The following is a 13,342-nucleotide window of genomic DNA, read 5'->3' as shown; positions in this document are numbered from 1 at the left end:
TCCACTCCTCGGACCAAAGCATGAACGTCCACTCTGAAACGAACCTCGAATGCGGGCCATATTAATGTACCACTTATTTTCGGAACTAAACTCGGACCACGAGCCCATAACTTAGGCCAATTTGTGCCTTTCCTTACCCCTTTACAGGACATTGTTCCTTACCTTCTCATTATCAATGCTTGCGTCATCATTTTATATCACAATATCGCCGAGAAGATTATATTAGTTTCTAGTCACAAACACATCCACTGTAGATTAAACACACTGGAATAGTGGAACGAAGCCTACACAATCACTCAATTGCATTCACATATGAATTCGACACACAATATCACGCATGAAAACTAGACATGCTTTCTCTTAAAGAATTCACAAAACATACAATCAAATAACCAAAGTTTAACTCAAGTAGACCATAACCTACCTAAAACGTAGAGCTGGAACAACTGAAGTCAATCTGCTACAGCTTTTCCTTTCCTTAAAGCCTCAGAACGCTCAAAGTCTGGAAATAGAAGGCTCAATGAGTCACAATTTCCCAAATCAAAAGTACCGATTCAAGAATACCCTTCCCTTTTACCCCAATTTAATTGGTTGAATATTTTTCTACATGTAAAACAACCTAACAAGGGCCTTAGTAATCATTAATCATCAAATTATACTGATATTATATCAACATTCCCACTATGAGCAGTTTTCATAGTCAAGACACCATTTTTATGGAACCCTAGGTCTCAATTCACTTAGTTTATGGCTCTAAGGATTCAATTCATGATTAAGAAAAATTAACCCAAGCCTTTAGATGATAAATAAGTGATAATAAACCCATCAAGTTTAGAAGGTTCATTAATTTCTAGCGTTTCTATTACAATTCCACCATTGAAGACCCACAAAAGTGATGATAACCATAAAGATGATACAAAATGGTTTGAAGGAGTAAATGAAACTTACCTCTCAAGAGTTTCTTTCCCTAGCTTGAATTTTCACCCTAGGTGCTTGTGGGGAACTGTGTCGGGGAAATAGAACCAAAATTATTTTTTGTCACATTTTGAGAGAATATTATCATTATCTTTTGTTGCGTCTAAGTTTGAAAATGATTCGTGTTCCTATCCATTCGAAACGATTTACGAATCGTTTTATCTAATTCAACTAAGTTCTAACTAAATGGATTCCAATATTTTACAAGCATACATATCAACATCATTCACAAAGTGTATGAAAATAAAAGATATGGATGACTGGTAGGCCTACCGAGCCCACTAGTTGACCATTTTCACCCATGGTTGAGCCTTCAATGTTGGATTCAGACTCGAGGGAAAGAAAAGGTGTTGAGCCTCTGGCCCAACAAACCAAGGTCATGCAGGTTCAACCCAAATGGCCCACGTCGCATACAGTTTTTGCAAAGAGAAGGGGAAAACGAAGATAAAGGTTAGAGGGCATCTGTACTTTGAAACCTATATAACAAGTATTCTTACTATAAAAATACTATTCAAATTCAATCATAGACATGCGAAAATATATCAGTGATATATATATATATATATATATATATATATATATATATATATATATATATATATATATATATAAGACATATATAGTCACAGTAAGCCAAAACAGATGCCAAATAGATTCAACAAGACAGGAGGAGTTGCAATAATAGCCCAAACTGTAAAATAACCGCACAAAGGCACAAACATGATATCATGTACAAGTAAATTAGGACTAATTCTTAGAAGGAACAAATAAAGAATAGGCATAAATTAATTAATCAACGAAGCCTTTAGATTAAACAGTCTCATGATATATCTTTGATTGACATGATATATACTCAAGTATATGCGGAGACATATGTGGATTATATACCACTGTATACTTCATGTATATTAAAAAGTAGCAACACAGAGTAGAAGAAGCCAGAAAGAGGAAAAGAGATTTCTCATTGACTTATCATCAGTGGATCAAATATACCAAATATACACATATATTCAATGATGCATTTTTGACATATACTCAGCAGATTACGCTTATTAAAGAGAAACCTTCATCATGCTTTTAATGACACAGAGATGATCATACAAACGAGTAATTTACTCCATATATATCATTCCTTGGTTCTATTCTGATTATGATTTGACTACAAGTTACATATACATAACTTAACCATAAGGGAGAAGCTAAAGGGGAATCATGATGTTTTGACAGACGTTTACATAGTCCCAAATCACATATTGAATTCATTTTAACTCTCTAAGACTGTGTTGACCTATCTAGAAAGATTGAGATGCACATATGGTTTTTGCAAGCTTCAAGTTTATTCTAACAGTAGATGAAGGCATTCATGGGGTTCATTCCTCAAAAAAAGGTTTAGACAAAAAAATAAGGTGCTGAAACAAAACATTGCAGGTTCAGGGATAACCAACATAGACTCTCACATTTTGGCAACTATTCACATAATAATAAATGCAGGACAGAACAGACATTTCTTCTGAATTAAGAACAACTACAATGGTTATTGTAACGACCTGATTGGTCGTTACAGTGCTATTGACATTTTTACCCCTATTGACCCTTTCCCGAGGTCATCGGGGAGTTTTTGTGTGAATATAGGAAGTTTGAGTCCTAAAGTGAGATATGTTTGACTCAAAGTTGACTTGTGGGTAAACAGACCTTTTCCGGGATTCTGTCGATTCTGAGAGGTCCGGATAACTGTTTATGACTTGGTAGAATGTTCGGTTCAATTTCTAAGGCACTTGGAAACATTTTGGGACTTGCATTGAAAACTTGGCTTTAGGCCATTCGGGATTGACTTGGTCAAATAGACCTCTGTTGGAAATACCGAGGCCATGGATGAGTTCATAGCGCGTTTTTATATGTGTTTGCATGTTTGTTGTGTATCTGTGGGGCCTCGGGTGATAGTCAAATTTTGGGTTGAGACATATCAAATACCAGGATTTTCTGGTGTCTGATGTTCGCTACAGTGGCACAGACTAACGGTGGTGGTCCCGCTGTAGCGAGGGACCGACCATTGTAGCGTGTAAGGAGATATTATGATAAATCACCCTAACGGATAGATATCCGCTGAGGCGGACTTGCGATAGCGGATGGGGAGCCGCCGTAGCGACTTCTCGAGTTTTTGGTGTTGGTCGCCATAGCGGGCCATGTGGCGCTGTAGCGTGCCCACTGCGGTGGTTAATCCAACCGCTGCAGCGGATGACGGGTAGATTATTTCCTTCTTTCTTAAGTTAAAACCCTTAAACCTTATCATTTCCCTTCATCACTCTCTAAGCATACTTTGGGCGATTGAATAGCTTTTGGAATGAATCTTCTTGGAGATAAGATCCTTGACCTTAGACTTCATCATTGACCTTCCTAAACCCTTAATCCTTGCTATAAATCATTAAAATCAAAGTGGAGAAGATGAGTCTTATGATAAATTATTTAAATGGGTTCTAGACATCCTAAATGGAAATTGTTGATGAAATTGACTAGTACAACCATAAAATTTGATGAATTGCTTGTTGTTAAGCTTATTTCTTCCATTATTGGTGATTAATTTGAGGATTAAAAAGTTAGGGTTCTTACCCAAAATTGGGGGTTTCACTTTAAATCCGAATTAGGCTTAATCTTGAGTTAATTTAGCAATTGAATAGTGGGTTTGATCACCTAGAGCATGAATTGCATATTCCACCTTCTAATTTCTCATTTTACCCTTGTTGGTCCATTTCCCCCATTCCCTGAGTTATAATTTGACCTAGACTAGAAGCATAGCAATATGGGTATTGTTCTTCTTGATTTCTAATGTAGAACTCGAATATGATCAGACTTTAAATATTTGGAGGCGCAAAGAAATGGCAAGGCTAAGGTTTGCCTGTTCGTGGCTCCTATTCGGCATTCTAGGTAGGTTACGACTTACCTTTTAGTCAGACTTCAGTTAGCGAATCATATGTAGAGTTAGTGATTGTTAGAGAAAGCATTTAAACCTTCGAGTATAGAGTTTGGGATGGAATACGTAGGTTGGTATTGTTGTTGACTATGGACTGTCTCCTTATTGTGTTCTATTGAGTTGTTGCCTTATTGTGATTTGCTGGCTTGTCTTCGCATGATTGATTCTAGAGTTGACGCTTAGTGATTGCCATATGATTCGGAGAGCATATTTATCATTTTTGAGGTTGTTGGAAAGGAAAGTAAAGTTATGGTATTGATATTGTGATTGAGATATGTGTCCATGTGTGTCACGATTGATTCTTATATTCTTTTTGTCATTGTCATCATGCATACACTCATTTGTACATATATTGGGATCGGGTTGCGTGCCACAACACTTACTTGGATCGGGTTGAACACTTACATTGGATCGAGTTGCACCTACCACAATACTGACTAGGATTGGGTTGCACGTTCCACAACATTAACTATTGAATCGGGCTGTGCCCCACAACATGTACATAGACTTAGCAGTCCCCTGTGGGTCATAAGTGTCGAGGCTACGAGATATTCCTCCCGAAGCGTGTGTGTATCACTGCATTTGCATTGCATTCATCTCATATTTACACATTGTATGGTATTTGGACTTGATGGTTGATCTTATGGTAATATTTGGACTTTATAGTGGTTCTTGAGAGTGTACTTCAAACTTATAGTTGATATTTCGGAGATATACTAGACTTGGTAAATTTGGTACTGGATATGATATTCTTGGACTGTGTTGAGTTATATCTGATTGTAAGCATGTCTATCTTTCAGTCTCTTTCGTATGCATAAGTTATCTAACTGTTGTCGGCCAATGATACCTACCAGTACATAGTGTTTGTACTAATACTATCTTGCTGCATTCTTTTTTGAGTGCAAAGTACGTGACTGGATCGACTTCCTCTCTTTGTGACTGAGTCCCGAGGTTGATTGCTGAGTATTTTAAGGTGAGCACATGGACAGATCTACAGCCTTGATGTCTTTGTTACACCTCCCATTTTATTTCAAGGAGATTTATGCTTATTGGTGGTGTATGCCTTCGGTACGGTAGTCCGCACCAGAGTTTTGGTCATGAGATATTTTGCTTGGTATGTGTACAGGTGTACAAGTATATATTCTTGACATTTCGAGGAAATTGGAAATGAAACAAATCGAATCGGAACAAAGCGAAGCAGTTCAGGAAATTGCTGACACCAGTCAGCATCGATGGCCCAAGGGACAGACCGTCGACACGTCGACGAGCCGTCACCTGGCATCGTCAACGAGGTTCTGTGATCAGACCACTCAGGCGGAGAATCGACGACATACGTCGACGGGCCGTCGATTCGTTGACGAGTCGTCGACCCGCGGATCTGGAAGAATCCAGCCCTGATTATAAATATAAGCTCCCACTTTTTATTTCATTATTTCTCCGAAGAACAGGCCCTATATCAATCTAGAACCCTCTAAAACTCTCTCTATATTTCTACAACAATCTATACCAAGAAATCAAGAGCAACAGCCAAGATTTAAGAGATTTATATACTATGAAGCCAATTAGGGTTTGTGGAGAGTAAGAATTTCTTTGGCATGCATGTGAAGGATTCCATTCTAATGGAGTAGAGTGATTCAAGGCTTGTTCCCAGGTGTTTAAGGTAAGGTTTATGTTTATTTCTTCTCATTGGGGGTATTGAGGGGTTGAAAGACTTGGATTATGGAAGAACATAGAATATGGAGCTTAAATGTAGAATCAATGGTATTCTTGAATAATAGTTGACATGAATCATGACCCTTGATGTATTATGAATAGAATCATCTTACAAATGACATTAAGAACTTGGGATAAACATTATATGTGAGTAAATGTAGTAGTGCACTATGACCATGATTATAGATGACTTTAAATGAAATTGGGAAATGTGGATAATGGAAGTGAATGGAGATTATTGCTTAGGATATTGTGAATGTTATTATAGACGTTTGAGAGTGGATATATAATATGGAGGAAGCTGTATAAACAAATGAAATGCCGCCCAATTTTCTCTAGCTTAGTTAAGCATGTTCATGTGATCGATTAGCTAATGTTAGTATGCACTCTCTTGAAGGTAGAGACGTGAGCATTGGAACAGAACGTTCAAGTGATAGAGTAGCCAAACGAAAAAGTATGTGAGGCTAGTCCCTTCTTTCTAAGGCATGACTCCCATGGCATGAATTCTCCTATTTTCCCATGACTTTCTCACATTCCGGTAATTATGAGCCTATGATTACAAGGAGCTTAACATGAAACAGAGAAACGAGAGATGTCATGCGTATGATAGTGATGATGATGAGTCAAGTCTAAAGATCCTAAAGTTAATGATTCTAATTATGATTTATTGATGTGTTCATTGTGCCACACTCACCTTATAAGCTAATTCCTTCAAGGTGAGGCAGAATGCTTATGCATGCTCCATAATGGAATTGGGGGTTCACGACCTTATGTCACCCCGATAATGTATAGTTATCTTTGGGTTTCTATGCATGCATTATGATGAGTACCTGATGATGATGTTACACCGCGCCTATATGGCCGGGCAGACACTGCTAAGGCGGGCAGCGTATACACCATGTCTTGATGGCATGGGCAGACACCACTAGTGGGTGGCATGAGATGGTTACCCCGGACGCGGGAGGCCTGGACGCGGGTTAATGATTATCACACCGTACCTATATGGTTGGGCAGCTTATATTGATATGCATACATGATATGATGATGTTTATGAAGTGAGTTATCATGTTTTATTCCAATCAAAATTAATAGTCAGTTACAAGTTATTTTTCATTTTGATATCTCCCTATTTCATTGATGTATTATTATTTTTTATGCCTTACATACTCAGTACAATGCTCGTACTGACATCCTCTTTCTTTGGACGCTGTGTTCATGCCCACAGGTAGACAGGGAGGTGATCCAGATTCATTGGGGCGATCAGTAGACTTGTGAGCACTCCATTGTTCTGGAGGTGCCATTGCTTATGATTTTGTGTATATATATTTTGGGCACGATGGGGTCCTGTCCCGTCCATAAGTCTAGTACTCTAGTAGAGTCTCGTAGATACGTTTGTGTGGGTAGTATGGTGTCACAATTTCCTCATTATATATATATATATATATATATATATATATATACACATCATTGTGATAGCCGAAGCGCTTATGTATATGAAGGTAAATATGTTTCAAAATGGAAATGGTTTTCCTATGATTTTGAGTATGAGAATAATGAATGAACGCAGGATGAGTACGATGGGTAATAGTATGAGCGGTGCTCGGTGGTTAGCCCCGGGTACCCGTCATGGCCCCTAGTCGGGTCGTGACAGAAGTGGTATCAGAGCAGTTCAGTCCTAGAAAGTGTCTACGAGCCGTGTCTAGTAGAGTCTTGTTTATGGTGTGTTGCGCGCCACATTAATAAACAGGAGGCTACAGGGCATTTAGGAAAAATGACCATTCTTCTTCTTATGAGATCGTGTGATAGACCCGTGTTATAAGATTAGGCGGCATGGCATGGATAGTAGCTCACCCTCGGATCTAATCAGGAACTGGCCTCAAGCTAAATACGAGGTCTGGAAGATGTCTCTGGCACACAATCTGAACTCAAATCAAAACTGCAGCAAGGTAGTATCAGTACAAATACTATGTACCGGTAGATATCATAGGCCATCTAAGATTAGTATCATGCATACATTCATAAAATTAAAAAGATAGGCAGATAGGCACAACAACACATAACCAAATATTGTCATCAACAAAAGTTAGGCAACATAGGAATAAGATAAGTCCAGCCACAACCCTCAATAGTATAATATAAGTCAGATGCAATGCAATGCAACAATGATAGTATATCAACCATGCACACACATGCTAAACGGTAATCTTTCCCCAAATAGGCATGACTCGCAGAGGACCCATGGTGTCTATGTACCACTCGCTCCGAAACTGACCTTGAACCACGAGCCCATAACTAGGCCACTTCCAGACCCCCTGTCAAATGTGCCTATGCACACACACACATGCACGCGCACACATATATATACATACAAATATACATACATACATACATATATATATATATATATATATATATATATTTCTGTATTTTATCATAATATACATCTCAACATATTTCCAGCCCAACAGTCAATATGGAATATGATCAACCATCAATATCATATCATATCAAGACTCAAGAAGAGTATATTTGAACTCCTTCCTTGTCATAGCTGTCACGACCCAAGCCGATGAGTCGTGACGAGTGCCTGACCTCCACTGACCAAGCACCCCTACTTTTGTACCAGAATCTCACTGAATGATAGGGTGGCCCATTTATAGTTTATAACTGAGCTATACAAACTCCGTAAGATTAACACAATAGACTCTGCATCAAGAACTCACAACCAGTATATATATATGCATATACATACATGCTGAGAATAATAGTGCAAGCCCACTAGGCCGCTACATATGCTGTACAACAAAAATAAAGAGCCGATAAGGATACATAACATGCCAACTATATTCAACTGTCTACAGTCCTCTATGGAGCAGGAGCTGTAGAAAGGACAGGACAAGGTCCCGTCATACCCATGTATACACGTTAAAATAGCATACCAAAAGGGACTGTAGCTATAAGCCAAGTGGAACGCACTCTCTGTAGCTGAGTGGAAGGCCTACTGAGCTAAATCGCCTGTCTGACTACCTGGACTTGCAGGCATGAACGCAGCGCCACCCTCCCCCCGGTAAAAGGGACGTCAGTACGAAATAATGTACTGAGTATGTAAGGCAAAGGATAACTGAAACTGAACTGAAAACAATACAATCTGGAGTCCAAAGAATGCCCTGAATATGTCAACTAATCTGTCTCATATGAAATGCAATGTAATACTATTATATATTTCACTGACCAAGTGGCCAAGCAACTATAAAATCTCACTGACCCGTCGGCCAGACAATCTGTCTCACTGACCCATCGGCCAGGCAATCTGTCTCATTGACCCGCAGGCCAGGCATATCTGTCTCACTGACCCATAGGTGAGGCGTGTCTGTCTCACTGACCAAGTGGCCAGGCTAAAGAAAATATCACACTGACCATGTGGCCAGGCTAAAGGAAATGTATGTATATCATGCATGTGTTGAAAGATACCGATACTGTGACATGTCCCTTCTGTCTCTCTATGAACTCAAAGACATCGGGAGGGGATATGGCCCCTCAGAAAGAACAACATAACACTCAGAAACTATGTAACACTATGACAAGCTCTACTTTGATAAATCTCTAGTCATAAGGTTCTTTACGCTCCTACCATATATGGAATCATGCCAAGAAAAGAAGGAACAACCTTAACATACCGGGAATCGTACTTCCTGTCTTGCAATCTACATAAGATCATTCGTAGTCTCGTAGTCTGAATATAAAATCATTCATACTATGGTTAGGCTCATCATCGTATGCTTGTCTTAAGAGCCTTCAAACTAAATTCCCTTAGAATCTGCCGAAATTCGGGCAGCATCTCCTTTGTTTATATCCCTAGCCCGAAATCACAATACCAGCAAAACAACAATAATAGCAACACCAATATCAAAAAAATCACCATTAATACCAATATACTCTATAAAACATCCCACACGATGTTTACCCAATTTCTCAACCAATCAATCGACTTTACGAAGCTTTAGCAACTAATTCCCCATAATACAATTCATAATATCAATAGTAACGAATATCCTTACCTCAATCTAGGTTGGAAGACCTTGAAATCTTTTTTATCTTCAATAGATTCCTTCGTCCCGTCAAGATTTCATATTTAGAACAAGAACTACAAAACCCTATACGCTTCCCAAGCCTCGTATATGGTCCCATTGATTTAATCCGCTCACAAAATGATCCTTCAATGTTTCTAGAGTCTCTCAAGTGTTTTTGGGTGAAGAGGAGTGGAGTAAATGATGTTTAGGATCATATTTGATCCTTAAATAGCTTCTAGAGGTCGGTTGCATCGACTAGAATTTTCCTCAGCGCGATCGCGCACTGCGCTGGCGCATTCGCGCACTGTAGCTGGACGCGCCTCTATGTGTTCGCGCACTGTGTTGGCACGTTCACGTAGATTAATCCCTGCTCCGCTGGCCTAACTTGTAGCATCCATAACTCTCTACTCTGACGTCATATCGATGAGCGGTTTGTTGCATTAGAAGCTAGACTTCATGAACTTCATTTTAGGATTTTGCTTTGCTTCAAAACTCTTTATATGCTAAAACATATTTTCTCCCCAAATTGGCTCATTTGTCGTTCAAAGTAGCGCTCATCTTCTTCCAAAGTCATACTAACTCAACTTCTTCTACGCATTTCCTTATAGGACCTTCCAGAATTCCTTATATGCATCCTGCACTCATAAAATATACTTAATAATACTTCGCTCCTTATATTCCAAGGTTATTTTACTTAGCCATAGTTCAACATACTTATGTTTAAACTTGATAAGTGCTTCTCTGAAAGTACAGAGTGTAACATCCTTCCCCCATTAAATCATTCATCCGCCACTATTTGTCACCCGAAGTCCGTCGAGCTAGAGCGGATAGATTCTTAAATTTGAAGAAAGGAAATATGAGCGCCCGAGAGTATAGCCTTCAGTTTAATTCACTGGCTAGATATGCTCCGACTATGGTGGCCGACATGGGAGATAGAGTGCACCGATTTGTGAGTGGCCTAAGGCCACATCTATTTAAAGATTGTTTGACGGCTTTATTGCAAGATGGAATGGATATTTCCCGCATTCAGGCACATGCCCCAACATAGAAGGGAAACAACATCCACAAAGGGGTGAGCGTGATATTGATAGAGGGCTAAGCAAGATGACCAGATCTATGGGTGCAGGTAGAGATTTTAGAGGTTTAGAGGGGGATCGAGGCAGACATATGCTAGACACTCCGGCCAGTCGGCGACTAGTGGACCTCTACGATTTACAGGAAGGAGATTTGACCATTCCATTCCTTCAAGGCAGGTCAGAGCTCAAGAGCTTCAGGTTCCCAATTTGGGGGTGATTATAGCCAGAGCAGACCACCAGTACCGCAATGTAGCCAGTGCGGTAGATTACATTCCGAACAGTGTCGCCGAGGTTCAGATGCTTGCTATGCCTTTGGCCAAGATGGTAACATGATGCGAGATTGCCCGTCGATGAGTAGTAGAATTGGAGTTCAGTCTTGACGCTTCCAGAAGGGTCGGATGGTTATGTTGTATATTGTGATGCCTCTGGGGTTGGAATAGGATGCGTATTAATGCAACACGGTAAAGTCATTGCTTATGCTCCAAGATAGTTGGGGAAACATGAAAAGAACTACCCAACTCATGATCTCAAATTGGCCGCGGTTATTCATGCATTAAAAATGTGGAGGCATTACCTGTATGGTCTACATGTCGATATCTATACAGATCACAAGAGTCTCCAATATATTTTCAAGCAGAAGGTGTTAAATCTACGGCAAAGACGATGGTTAGAACTTCTAAAAGATTATGATGTAAGTATTTTATACCACCCCGGAAAGGCGAATGTAGTGGCCGATGCACTTAGCCGAAAATAAATGGGAAGTCTACGTGAGATTCCTCCGAAGAAGAAAGAATTAACCGGTGAGCTTCACCAACTAGCCAGCCTTGGAGTTCGCCTAATTGATTCAGGCAATGCGGGGATTGGTGTTCACAACCCAACTGTTTCATCCTAAGACATGGAGGTGAGAGGAAATCAATACGAAAATACTCAGTTGAGCTATTATAGAGATACATTTCATGGGAAAGAGAAGTCTCTCTTTGAAACTTCTATAGATGGAGTTCTTAGATACCGAGGCAGGTTATGTGTTCCGAATGTTGCAAAATTACGTCGCCAAATTCTAGAAGAAGCTCACTATTCTCGGTATTCTATCCACCCAGGTGCAACAAAGATGTATCATGATCTCAAATTGATGTATTGGTGGGATGGAATGAAAAAGGACATAGCAGAATTTGTAGCACAATGTCCAAATTGCCAACAAGTGAAAATCGAACATCAAAAGCCAGGAGAATTATTGCAAGCAATGGAGATTCCAACTTGGAAATGGGAAATGATCAATATGGACTTTATTGTAGGGTTACCTAACTCCCGAAGCACGTATGACTCCATATGGGTGATCGTGGTAGACTCACGAAATCAGCCCATTTCCTTCCATTAAGAACTACTTACTCAGCAGAAGATTATGCAAGACTGTATCTTAAAGAAATACTGCGACTTTATTGTATTCCGATATCCATTATTAATGATAGAGGAGCGCAATTTACAGCTAAGTTTTGGAAGTCTTTCCAAGAAGGATTGGGTACTCGGGTGAAGCTTAGCACAACATTTCACCCACAAACTGAAGGGAAAGCTGAACGTACTATTCAGACCTTGGAAGATACGCTACGGGAATATGTACTAGATTTTGGTGGTAGTTGGAATAACCACTTACCTCTAATTGAGTTTGCATACAACAATAGCTATCATTCCACCATTTGAATGGCTCCGTATGAAGTCCTATATGGAAGGAAGTGTAGATCCCCAATTGGGTGGTTTGAAGTAGGAGAAGTACAGCTAATAGGCCCTGAGTTGATTCAATAGGCAGTGGAAAAGGTCAAGGTCATCCGAGATCGATTGTTGACAGCCCAAAGTCGTCAGAAATCTTACGCGGACAATCGCCGGCGAGACTTAGAATTTCAAGTTGATGACTGGGTATTCTTAAAAGTGTCGCAAATGAAAGGAGTGATGAGATTTGGTAAGAAAGGTAAGCTGAGTCCTTGATACATTGGACCTTATATGGTTGCCCACAAGGTGGGTCAAGTAGCTTATGAATTGGACTTACCCTCGGAACTGGAATCAGTCCATCCAGTTTTTCATGTCTCAATGCTCTGTAAGTGTGTTGGAGATTCTACTAGGATCGTCCCAGTAGATGATGTTGATGTGACAGAAAATTGGCTTATGAAGAAGTACTCGTTGCCATACTAGATAGGCAAGTACGACGACTTAGAAATAAAGAGGTGGCTTCAGTCAAGGTTCTATGGAGAAATAACAACCGGGAAGAGATGACTTGGGAGGCGGAAGAAAATATGAAGGCCAAGTACCCACATTTATTTCATCCCCCGGAAGAAATCCAAGATGAAACGTCAAGATTATAAGGTATGCATGATTTCTTTTTATGCTTTTGGGTTGTGTGTGGCCAAACTTTATTACTATGATGTTGTGACACGTTGACGAGCCGTCACCTGGCACCGTCGACGAGGTTCTGTGATCAGACCACTCAGGCGGAGAATCGACGGCATACGTCGACGGGCCGTCGACACGTTGACGAGTCGTCGACCCTGTTC

Source organism: Lycium barbarum, chromosome 8, assembly GCF_019175385.1.
Source record: "Lycium barbarum isolate Lr01 chromosome 8, ASM1917538v2, whole genome shotgun sequence".
NCBI classification, from domain to species: Eukaryota; Viridiplantae; Streptophyta; class Magnoliopsida; order Solanales; family Solanaceae; genus Lycium; species Lycium barbarum.
Note: the sequence above shows the minus strand (reverse complement) of the source record.